This window comes from Mytilus californianus, unplaced genomic scaffold (genome assembly GCF_021869535.1).
Source record: "Mytilus californianus isolate M0D057914Y unplaced genomic scaffold, xbMytCali1.0.p SCAF_2, whole genome shotgun sequence".
In the NCBI taxonomy this organism is placed as follows: Eukaryota; Metazoa; Mollusca; class Bivalvia; order Mytilida; family Mytilidae; genus Mytilus; species Mytilus californianus.
This window is the reverse complement of record NW_026262668.1, coordinates 48,784,882-48,798,372: the sequence shown is the minus strand read 5'-3', so window position 1 is coordinate 48,798,372 and position 13,491 is coordinate 48,784,882.

The following is a 13,491-nucleotide window of genomic DNA, read 5'->3' as shown; positions in this document are numbered from 1 at the left end:
GCGTTATTAATTTCGCAAAGAATGCATTAATAAATAAATATGGACTAATTTGTTGCAAAAGAGCTGTTATTCAATTATCACAGAAAAACAACTACACAAAATAATGAATGAAAACTTAATAAGAATTATGTAACATTTTACAAGCTCTTGATCTTCTAATTATGTCTTTTATTAACAAGTATTTGTATTACTGTCATTAACAAGTATTCGTTTACTAAAGCGTAAATAGGAAAATAAACTCAATTCGTTAATAACACAACTGTATAACATGCATAGGCCGTACAGCTGCCTATAATAGCTTACATCCACTTCATTTGAACTTGGATGGATATTTGTCTCATTGGCAATCATAACACATCTCCTTATTTTTATATATATACAAGAAGTATACTTTCATTCTTGAAAGTAAATTATATTTTATAAAACAATTTAAACTAAACATCCTGTGAACACACTTCGCTCACTATTGAAGAAATCGCATACCAAAATAACAACAGGATTCATAACGATGACTTCTTTTAGTTATAGGCAGCTTAAAATGTATATCTCGTAGTCCAATCAAAATTAACGTAAATAACACATTTTCGATTTGGTACGTCTGAAGCACTTTTCTGGATTTACCTTCACCAGAAATAATCAAATCCAAAATTATTAAAGCCAGGCAGCAATGAATATATCCATGGGCTCATTCGTAACAAATGTATTACGTTAGAACTACTCTTTTCCTCATCGAAGAAAAGTAAAATCAGAAAGTTACATTCACTCCGATTTATCTACCCCTAAGGAACATCTCTGTAACTTGTTAATGTTAACCGTTAATGAAAGAATAAACGGTATTTATTGTCTTACATTTTTATGCATTCTTTAGTCGGATTTTCATGAAATGTACTAGTAACTATTTACACAGAACAGTAACTGCATGGTGAAAGTCTTCGTGCTTTTTCTTGACTTCTAACTAAAGATCTCATTTATTAACTAATTTTTAATGGAAAAACTTTTATCAGTATATCAGAAGGTTACTGTCATTCGAAATTTATCTACCCCCAAGGAATGTCTCTGTAATTTGTTCATGATAACCCTTCATCATTAACAATAGCATAAATATTTTAATCGTATATAAATTCACAACTTAAGTGTTATCAGATTTTGTAACAACCCTTGGGATCTATTTTATAGATTGAAGGCAACTTTAACGAGTCGTTAAATTGTCATCTTGAGCTGATATAGGAATTGCTGAATTACTAAATATCAAACATAGTAAGAGATTGAAAAAATAGCTGCTAAATGACGAAATAAAAGAAAAAACCAAACTCAAAACATAATACACACACATATACGCACATATACACACATATACGCACTCACAAAATAATTAATTCAATGTTTATTAATTTACATTATTTATCCATGAAGTTTTTTTAAATATCAAGATAAAAAACAAATAGTTCAAATACGCAACCGTTCTGACTGGAGTGTGCTTTGATCACGTTGTCTTGTGAGTCTCATCTGTATACAAGTAAGAGAACTAACTATAGTAAAAGGAGTCTGGTCCTCGCAATATTTGAGAGGTTTCCTATTTTTCTTAACTTATATCCTTTATAACCGTTGTTTTCAAATGGTAGTATGAATTAAACTCCCTTCGTGGAATCACATAGTCCACTTACATTTCAGATATTGGTATATTTGTATCTTCTTCCCGTCCATAGTATACATGGAATATTTGAATTTGGACGTTTACAAAACCAACCAACAGTCAATGAGAATGTAGTTGTTCGTCGGGTAATGTTATGCCTCGCTACTAAGTGGCCGGGGCATATAGTGTTACCCATGTCCATCGTTTCCTGTTCTCGTCTATAATACACATGGAATTTTGCCTTTGGACGTTTATCAAACCAACCATCAGTCAATCAGAATATAGTTCGTCGGGTATTGTTATGCCCCGCTACTAAATGATCGGTATTACCCATGTCCGTCTTTTCAGTGTGTCCGTCCTTCTAAAATTAAACACATGTATGGACTTTTGCAGACCTGGAGTAGGTTTTTTTTGGAAATTAGTGTATAATGATGACTAGAAAGCATTTCGTTCAGGATTGACCAACTTTTGGCAATAAAGCTAAAGGCAAGAACTTCGTGTCGTACGGACACATCCCATCTACATTTCAATCATTATTTGATAAGCTTCTTCTGTACACCACAATGAAGACAGGTTTCATCAATGACAACTAAAAGAAATAAGCGAAAGTCATAATATCTATAAAAGTAGTAATCGTATTCCTAATTTAGGTTTGAATTAAAAAAAACTGACGCCGAATCAATTGATAGTCACCCTCATTTCATATAATATCATGGAACTTAATTATTTAACCACACAGTTTAACAGTACAGTGGCATGTGACCACCACTATCAATAATGGTCATTAGAAAGCAGGCGTGTTGCTCATGATAGAAATTTATTAACTTCTAGTCCATATAAATCATATATAAAGATGATGGTAAATACAAATCGATAAATTAATCATCACCATGATCACTGTTTAATGATTGTATACTACTTAAATCGGTTGAAAATGTATTTTGACTATAGTTCAATGAAAATCATTGCTTTTTTAAATGTATAACACAGGTGTTAGCTGGAAAATGGGATTGGACAGATACTGGTAACTTAAAAAAATGTTTAACATATTTTTTCATGTTTAAATAAAATATAAGTTACCCGAATTATTCAGTCGTTATTTCCCGCTTCTCTCGCGAGTGGGAGACGGTCGATCACGGGTAGGGACTGAGTTATTCGGGTTAAAATAAAAAGCGAATTTATCTATCAGACTGACTCAGATACCCGTATGTTGCAAGGGAGTGAACCAGCATAATTTTCATTATAAGCGTATGACGTCACACAGATTTCAGTGCTCAGCGTGATTCTGGTACTATATGAATTATTTGTTTACAAGATGGTACTCAAAATAAAATCATTTGCGGGTCCTGATTGGACGAGTCACGCGGTTCGAATTATTTATAATCGAAAGCTTATCCATTTAGGTTTAAAAATCCAGATTTTTTTTTTATATTTGACAAAATGTAGAAAATATATCCATTTTATGTACGATGGAGCCTTTAAAAACAGCCTTTCTCACATAAGCGAAAAACAAAAATAGACGTTTTTTTATCAATTGCATCTAAAGTCATTTTTTGCCGCATGATCATGCATATTTTTTTGGCAAAATCGGTACCCTATGGCATTACGAATAATTGCGCTCTTGTAACCATGCGTATACGGGTATAATTATAACAGGGAACAGTATAGTTTCAGTGATGTAAAAAAAAAACATAGATTCATTTTAAATATACAAACCAAGAGAAAAGCCGAGTGAATCTCATAAACTCCATACAACCGGAGCGAGAATATAGAAGTATACATGGCCTCTACATGTTGATCCATTGAAGAACAAGTTATTTGATTATTAGTTACACAATTTGCTAGGGACCTGATACGATATATATGGGGTCAGTAAATTCTATATGGGGTGAGAGCGAAGCTGGAACCCCATATGAAATTTATTGACCCCATATGTATCGTATTATGTCACTGGCACACTGTTTAACGAATTTATCTTACCGACTATCTTAACATATGGCATTTCGACTAATTGCCTATCGAAGTGAACAATTCTTCAATATAAAGAACTTACTTCCATTGGTCTATACAAACACAAATGCCAACAGTTACAACAAGTTAGCTTTTAATGTGTTTTCTGCTTTTATTTCAATCGTTCATCATCGATTTCCTCATCTGTTGTCCGGGTGAAACTTTTCAGAATTTTCCTCGACACCGTTTTGTATTTTTAAAGGGACATAACACCACTAATAGCCGTGTATTAAAATAAACCACGCCTACTAACCCCATATGAAATATACAGGGTCTCCACGCGGTCGCTTTTAACCAATGATATTCCTAGAAATGTATAGGAGGTAAGATAAATTCTTATATGTACTTTGCAGTTCTGAGTGTATTTTGCACATTTAGTGACATGCATCAGTTCTCTGAAAACTGTAACACGTGGATTATTCTCGGCAATTGGTCTTTTGACGTTATTCTGATCTACCAGTGTATACAACTATCTAGAATGTAAATGTTCTTCTAAAAATACATGTATACATTCATATTTATCCTGCGATCAGGTAATGTATTACTAAGTATACAAATACAGATTTACAAATAAAGATTTGAAGAACAAAATCGTGTTCTACACGAATATCATTCTGCTTCTATTATATGCGACCGGTTGTTTTAAAATTACGCTAACGTCAAGGTTGAATGTAAAAACTATATATGTGTTTATTATATATATCAGGATTAAAACAACTCGGCAGGACTTGCTTTTCTTCCTGTCTATTGGACTCGAAAAAATATAAACATGTAAATTGTTTATTTTCCGACAATGCATGTATATTATCAATATCTTTTACTCCAATATAACGTTCGTTATGATATTAATGTCCTTAAACTAGTTATGTTTTAAATCATTTTTTGTAACATGATAACGCGTTAGTGTGTAAATAGAAATCTACGGAGATACCCTAAATAAAACGTAGCCTTTCAAAGAATTCTTAAAACTACAGAATTTTTTTTTAATCTAAATAAGCTTTTTCACTTTTGATTGTGCATTCATCGGCAGAACTGATAAATTGTTACAAAATATGAAATCAACACTTTTGTAAATTTCATATATCCGAGGCGCTTTTCTGGATTAACCTACATCAGGAACGCTCAATGCCGAATATCTGAAAGCCAAGGGTGTATAATAACCGAAGCAATTGAAGAGGTTTATACCTAAAATGACCTTAAAATTGCCAAATCCATTTTAGATCAACTTTGCCTCAGGGCAACAGTTTCTGCTTACAAATATGAAAAGAAACTGAAAGGTGTCTTGTGTATATAATTAAGGAAGCAATACATAGAGGGAAACTTGTGATGGTCAGTATAGCAGTTTTTGTTTCATTTTATTTAGATATTAATGATTCAGTGCCCTTTAAAATACAAAACTAACACGTTTCTATGACAATGCTTTTGACATTGTGAAAGATAACAGTGTCGATTGCTTAAATTTTTATTGTGCGAAATAAAAAACCTATACTTTTTTATAAAAACAAAATCTTACGACTTATACGAGTATTTTTCTAATAATATTTTTGTAAGAAAATTTTTTTTGATTATTACAGAAATTTAAGAACAATATTACATAATATTACATGAAATCAGTTCTTTAATCTTTCGATTTATTACAGACATTTCCTAGTTTATTTATACATTTCACCATTTACAATTTACAGTTAGACAATAGAAATAAAACTAAACATTTTTATAAACAAAAATGTATGCAATTTCACTCTTATTTACAGTTACTTTAAAACAGTATTATTCCAAAAAGAAACTATTTACGTATTTTGATATCAAAATGATATAAAGAGCATCTTCTATACGATTTATAATTAATTTGCAGGTTTTGGCACATTTTGAGCCCATATAACTATCACCATTTCTTATGTATCAAAACACAGATTTATTAAATAAACATATATAAATTTGCGGCAAATCGTCTGCACTTGATTGACATGGGTATCTCTTGCATGCACCAAAAGACATTCCAAGGACTAGTTACTTGCATTTACATTTCACGCTTACATAACTTTCTTTTATTTGTCTCCAGCATTGACTCTTAATTTTAACAGTTATAGATTTAAAATGTCGTAAAAATTATCGTTAATAGAATTTCGTAATACTGCTTCAAAAAGGCACGTGCACCTGTTCCGACCAAGATTGATTTTAGTCTATGTTTTGACGTCTGCCCTTTTGTTATGCACACTTTGCACATGTTAAAGTAATGTTTGACAACAATCTTGACTGAAATTTACATTGCGTTTGTTGTTTTTGTAACGTTTTAATTGCATTCTTTAAATGAAGAAAACGACTTCAACATTTAGTCAGAAAAGAATAAATACATAAAAAACTAGACACATAACAGGAAGTGATAGGCATTAAATCCTGTGAAAGGAATGATAAATATGATAACATCTCTTCTTTTTTTTTTTATACTTTTGAACATTTCAAAGTTGTTTTCTTTTTAGTTTCTGACTGAGAAAAAAAATTCTTTCGCATCTTTAAATTGTGAATTGATAAAAAAATCTTTAAAATCTTAATATGAATCGGTTAATTAATAAATAAGTATTAAATTTGAAATACGTCACATGACAACGCTATAACTCATCGTTAATTCGATTCATGTGTTACATTCTCCAAGTTTACTGATATTTTCCTTGTTTGTTACATCTTTTTAATGTGTGTTTAACGATCCATTAAACAACGAATTCTAAATCCAAAAGATATCAATCGTGTTTTTTTTCGTAAAACAACTTGCGGTTTGTTACATTTTCAACAATATTTTGAAATTCTATTACGACGCTAAATGTCTGTGTGTTTTTTTGTTTGTTTTTTTTGCTTTAAGTTCCGGGCAGTGGAATCAACTGCTAGTAGTCATTTTTAAATTGCATGACGGGTGATTCGTGTGAAACAGGGGATGATGATCCTTTCGATGCATTTTGACTCAATTTGTTTGGATTGGCACTGTTTCGCCGTCGATAATGACATGTGTCTAGATACAAAGACGACCACGCATTTTTGTTGATTTTAACCAACTTCCAAGATCATATTATATGGAGTGGTAATTGGGGCAAACATAATTGGGAATTCAAAACCTAAACTATAGACAATTTAACCATGCTTTTTTCTAGACTCTATTTAGACAAATTGTGTAGACACTTGTCTTTTGTTAAAGACTGTATGTTGACCTCTTGTTGTCTTTGCTGTTTTTAATGTGGGTAAAAGTCTTGCCAATGTATTTAAAGACCCTTGCAACCCTTTAAGGTTTTACACATAAGCAGTGCTGACCGATTAAATATCGAAATGTGGCAAACTTATAACATTTAGAGAAGAACATGATGTACATCTCCTTATTTTCATAATGATGTACAGAAAGGATTAGTAATTCTATCAGAGATCCAATCATACGCCAATTGGCTTTAAAATACCACAAAAAACCCAAGAAAACATATTAATAATGAGAATATTCATAGAAACAAGTTAATGAACGCCATTAATTATCTTATTTTTACTCCTTTTTTACAACATTCTGGAACAATGTTAGTGTTTCTTGTCAAAACAAATCTAACATTTAATTTCCTCTCTTTTTGTAAAATCATAACATAGATGTATGGATGTTATTTGCCAATTATTTCTTTCTGTTCATTAAATATGGAAAAATAATTATACTTATGTCAGTAGATGAGTGTTGATGTTCAATGTTTAACAACTATTCTGACAAATTGTTTAAAATGAGTTCAAGCGCACAAGTAAGACACAAGTACACAATTACTTTAACAGTTCTTTCTAAAAATCAAAGTGTGCTTTTTTTGCAAATTCGTTTGTTTGAAAATCACTGTATTCGTCTGTAAATATTACAAGTTGCGTCCCGTCTAACCTAAAAGTAAATTGAACAATACTATAATAGCCGTGCAGGCGTGGACACGTGTTTGAGGCTAGGGGGTTGCGATCCTCTTCACGCTCGGCTAAAAATGTTTACTGTTTTTTTTTCACGTAAAAAAGTGATATTTTCACCGATATTAGGTGGGCATCCGCGCTTGCCCTTGTCAGACTGTATATAGCTATTCTAAACTGTGCTTAGATTTCAAACATTTCAAAGCTTTGAAGCAAAACAATGTGCATTGTTCAATAAGAATTATTATCTTGTTAGAAATATCATTTTTTTTTCCTGAGTTCAAAGCCATTTTTATAACCGCCTTTTAAACACATAGAACAATTACGGTCAACTTTAGAATGCCAACTACTAGTATCAAGAAATGAAACCAGTTTGTCTTTGCAACAATAACAGATAGTCCTGTTTGTTAAATCAAACGGAACACTAAATTTTTAACTCTATAAGTCTGGAAGACATTTAAAAAAAATTAAATTGAAATAAGCATTTCAAATAAGTGCAATGTTTAGATAATAATTACTTATTGCCATATAAGCAAATATAAGTGTGTGACGAATACAAATAATAAAAAAGTGTAAATTTTAACAATTCTACTCCAAGGAAAGAGATTATGCTGAGCCTAAGTAACTCATCACAAAGTACAACGAAATAAACATACAAATATCGACAATAACACGTTAAAAAGTATTTTATTTGTTCTAACAATGTTTCATTAGTTCTTTGACCTTTAAGGGGTAATATTGATTTTTAGAAATTGCTTTTTTCAGTCGAGTAAAAGTCCCAGTATCAAATAGCAACATTTTTCTATTTAATGTTATATGCTCACAAAAGGAGCATAAACTGTAGATAGGTCGATTTTGGTCTCTATACTAGTAATGCACCTATAATAAACTGTCAGAAACATGGACGGCTAAAAAAGTCTTTCCGGTTTTCGTTTTTTCGGGATTTATTGTAAACCATCATGAAGGAGCATACTATTTATTGCAAGTTTGTATGATTGCCGAAATGTAGGATGATATGTACAACAAATATGCAAAATCAACTTAATAATAACCAATCCTCTTCGGGAGCTCATCAGGTAGTACCTGTCTCATATTCTCTTTAAAAATCGACATATATCTTATATACAATTTGGGACCACGATGATATTCAATTTCATTTCAGGTAAAGTCACCTTATAATATTAAACTCGGAGATGCTCCTAGTATGCACGTTAATGAAACTCCAATGCAACGGGAAAATACATTTAAAGGACAGTCGAATTGTTCATCTGAACATTACTTTTGAATGTGTTCGGCTTCGACTGTTTTGGTACTGGCATTTTTAAAGTGATGATACATTTTGTTTGTACATTTCCAGTTCTTAATTTTCTGATCATGCAAAAACTTAGGTTGTTAAGATGACACAGACGCCTATCTGTTCTGTCCAGGCCATTTTTGTTTCGATGCTCTAAATCGTTTAATGTGTTTTGCTTTTCAACCTTATGGTATTGGGAGAATCTGATGAAGGTTATTTCAGAATTACCATTCGTCCACACAGACTAAATCAGTATTGTATATTGTCTATATAGCGTTTTCTGGACTTGTTTGTTTTTTCGTTTTGCCATGTCGTTTTCAGTTTTTCTTCGACTTATAAGTTTTGAATGTCTCCTTGATATCTTCTTTCTTTTTTTACTGCTTTTATGAACATGTCACTCAACGTTTCATTTTGAGCTTTTTTTTCCTTTCAGTCTCATGACATGCATATATAACAACTATTTCAAATCATATCCCAAATATAAATCTTAAATGATTACTCTTAATTTAAAGTTATTTATCATCTTATGGCAGGCAATGTTTAATATAAAATTCACAAATAAATGTCTTTACTTAAAAACCACCAAGTGATGTAACCGAATACCTACTTATTATACTCATTATATGATTAATTAAGGGTAATTAGGAATCTATCTGACTCTTTCAATAAACTCTGTTGATCCCGAAGTGTCGTTTGCATCCGTATTATGTCTAAATTATGAAAAGATTTACCGCCCAACGGTGACACGTATTGTTATAAGGTTCTTATGAGTGAACTCTGTTGACTGTATTAATATTGGGTAACTGATCATGATAGATTGCGGACATTTTTCTCTTCTCTTCAGTGTTGGTATCAAATATTTCACGATTAGTTAAGAATGTTTAATATTAAATTCGATATTTTTATTGCTGAGTTGTTATTTTTTGCGCATGTAGTCTAGAAATCGACGACTTTTCTTTACCTGTCTTAAGAAATTAAAATGAGCATTTTGGTGGTCGTACATTTTAGATATAAGAACAAAATTGGTGATAGTGTCATATTTCTCCTGTATGTATTTTACTATCTAGTTGTTTTTCTAAAAATTCTTAAATCTATACTACTAAAATTACGAGGTCCAATTTGTTAGCCGGACTGATGTAAAACGACGAATCAATTAAAGAATTTAACTTTATATATAACTAATATAGGACAATGATGTTGATTGAAAACTACACCATTCCAGGCCCTTTTGTTTTACATAAATAATATTACCAATAATTAATAAGTTCCGGGTAGAATCCGATAGCGATACCAATAGTACATGTCACATGTAGTTTCCAGTTGTAGTTACCTGTTACCTTCTGTAAATCCCTCCTCTATCAGGAGAACCTGGAATTCTTCTAGTGGTTGTTTTATATCTATGTTACACTATAGTACACTGTTTAACAAGACTGTTTTCTTCCACCTCAATACCATTATTAATTTTGGTTAATTACTTAAAAAAATATTTTTACATGACTTTATCAGATGAGAATACGAATACTAAAAATCTACGCTACAAATAAGGCATAAGTACTTTAATTCAGTCACGGACCCGCGACTCGCGGGTGTGTTCTAGTTTTTTTACTAAAATTATGATAATTACTGCAAAATATGCCAGTCTACTTTGACAAAAGTTTATTGTCTTTCTGAACAGTTATTTGTTTTATTGTATTGTTTAGTTCCTGTGTGACTATTGTAAAGCACACGTACTCTTTTAATCACATTTTCTTAAAATAAAAACAAAGCACGTATACTTATTATCAAATAAGGAGTAACCCAAAAGCTCCACGAAAGAGAATATGAACAAAAATAGTTTTTGTATTGGCCTCAAAGAAATCTTTACTGGTCATGTGTCCGAGTAAAGCCTAACAAAGTGGGTAATGATGTACTCCTGGCGGACTCATCCAGTCTTATCATGAGTACCACGTCGGGTGTCACCAGTAGCACAAAAACTGCTTATAACCCCTTTCTCCATTCTCCGATTCTTGTTTGGGTTCAGTCATTGCCCAAACTTGTCTTGTTATCATTTTGTTTGTCATGGTGATGGCAGTACTTCTTTATGATTTATGAATTTTATTGTCACTTGGTACATGTACACGTATCTTTTGATATATTTTACAGAAAGTAAAAAAACTTGAACGATTTTTTTTACTTATAGCTTTTTGAAATATGTCCCCATTATCATTTGTTCTAAACATACTGATACTGTAAAAAAAAAATAAGCTGCTAGCTGTGGAATGAGCGCAACGAACAAGCTTAACAAGGCTTCATATTGTGTCGAGCAGCTTAGATTTTACAATATCAATCTGACGACAATCTGATAATAGATTTATCAGATTGTATGTATATGATTTTCCTGACGAAAATGTTAGTTTTTTATTGTTTTACCAGCAAACCAGAAGAGGACTTGATAATTTCGGGTAAAAAAAAATAAAAACAATACTTCATAAATTTCATGCGTCCGAAGCGCTTTTCTTGATTTACCTTCATTATGAACGTTCAAAGAGAAATATTTGAAAGCCAAGGCTGTATCAGAACCGTAACAGTTAAAGAGCTGAAACCGAAAGGAATCTAAAAATAATAACCAAATCCATCTAAGGTCAACGTTGCATGAAAGAGTTGAAACCTTAGTTTCCTAATAATTTCTTAATTCATAAGCGAACAATTTAAGAAAGGTTTGTTATAAATCATGTCAGTACCGAAGTATTCACTACTAAGCTGATGATATCCTCGGGTACCGATAGTCCATCAGCAGCGTTATTGACCTTGTGCTGTAAAAAGGAAAATAACACTACAAAATGTGTCCGAAGCTTATCAAACTCATAGTCGGTTCCAAAATTTTGACGTCGGTAATTAGTCCGGTCAAAGATATTAATGACGGGTCAAGCATATTTGACGTCACAAAAACTGTGACGTACAATTTTATAGAAAAAAGCAAATGGTATAAAACGGTATGAAATGAATTATAAAGAATATACAGCTGTCCCATTTAGACTGGAAATTATGAGTAATGTTAATAATGCCCCTTGTTCATTAATAGAAAAAAAAAATGAATATATATATAGTTATAATTCAATATTCGTACTTCACACCAAAATTTGTCAAACTTATGTTAAATGTTGACATAATTTTAAATGTTTAATAATGTCTCACAATACAGTCTTTTCTTATGTTTCAATACAAATGTCAAAATTTCCTCTTAATAATTTAAAATAAATATTTTATTCAGATGAATACTTATGAGATCAAGTTGCAGATTATAAAACTGATCATCTTGCTATGGTTTGACGCCTTTTGAAAAAGTCCTTACGAAACTACTTTGTGGTTTGCGTCACAATTAATGGTGTTGGACAGTTATTATGAAACCAAACTAATCATACCACATCTCCTTATTTATATTTTATTCATTTCGTACGCCAAACTATCTGAATGATGAACTAAGTCTAATTTCTCAGAATGTGCAAAATATATATTTTAGAACGAAAGAGTTCTTAGCACAAGCATATACATTTACGATTATGAAATTTTATATAATCTAAATATATCTTTTTGAAAGATGTCTATGTTATGTTATAACGTTTTTCTCCTCACAAAATGGCTGCCCAAGAAAAGCAACACCCTTTCTTATTTCATCGGCATATTAATTTCGTGTCAGTATCTCAAATTCTTTTCATAGATCTCGTTATCGTTAAACTCTTCTCGATCTTTTAATCGTCAAATTAATTTACAGTTCTCCTTTAATCATTTTACTTTAAAAGTAACCTTATCATAGTAAAATGTTTCAAATCAAACTGTATAACATGAAATCCGTGATGTATCTTTAGCAATCTGTAGCTTTCAGTTTGTATAAGGGTTTTCGTTTTCTTTGATGTCTTTTGTCTTGATTGGTAGAGACTGATTTATCTGGTAAATAACAATTTTCATCTCATTATATCAATTCAATTTCCAAAACCAAGTATGTTTTTTATTAAACAATATCGTCGTGAGAAAAAATACAACAACAATATTTAGATAAATATTAGATTAAAATGTAATCTTCATAAGCATTCCAAAATAAGATAAATATCATTAGAATTTTGTGGAAGTAAATTCATGTATTCAAAGAACAGATTCTCGTAAAAATCGTAATTTTGGTGAAAATCTCATACCGCGATTATTTATTGAACTGTTGTGGTCAATTTAAACTGACTATTGGACAACAGCATTTTTTAGGGATTGTAATATCACCAAATGGAACTTATCACCTAATTTTAATTGCCATGAGCGACATGACGGGTGCCAATAGTTGTGCAGTAGCTGCTTGTCATTCCAGAGCACGGGATTTCACTACCGGTTTTTGTTTCAAGAGTTTGTGTTGTTTGAGAATCTCTAGTTTTACTGTGTCGTGTTTTGTGGACTAATTTGTCTTTTCGTCGTTTACTTATTGTCTGTTTTTCTTCAACTAATGCATGTTTTTGATTATCTGCTTTGTAAATCTTTCTCTTTGAAAAAAATATAATCAAAGAGACAATCGTTCAATCTTACATTGAAGAAGAGTGACTAAGAATAGAGATAGTGTGATTAGTACGGAATCTATACGTTAGGATGCTGTCTCCTCATCCCACACCTCATTTTATTCATATGTTTA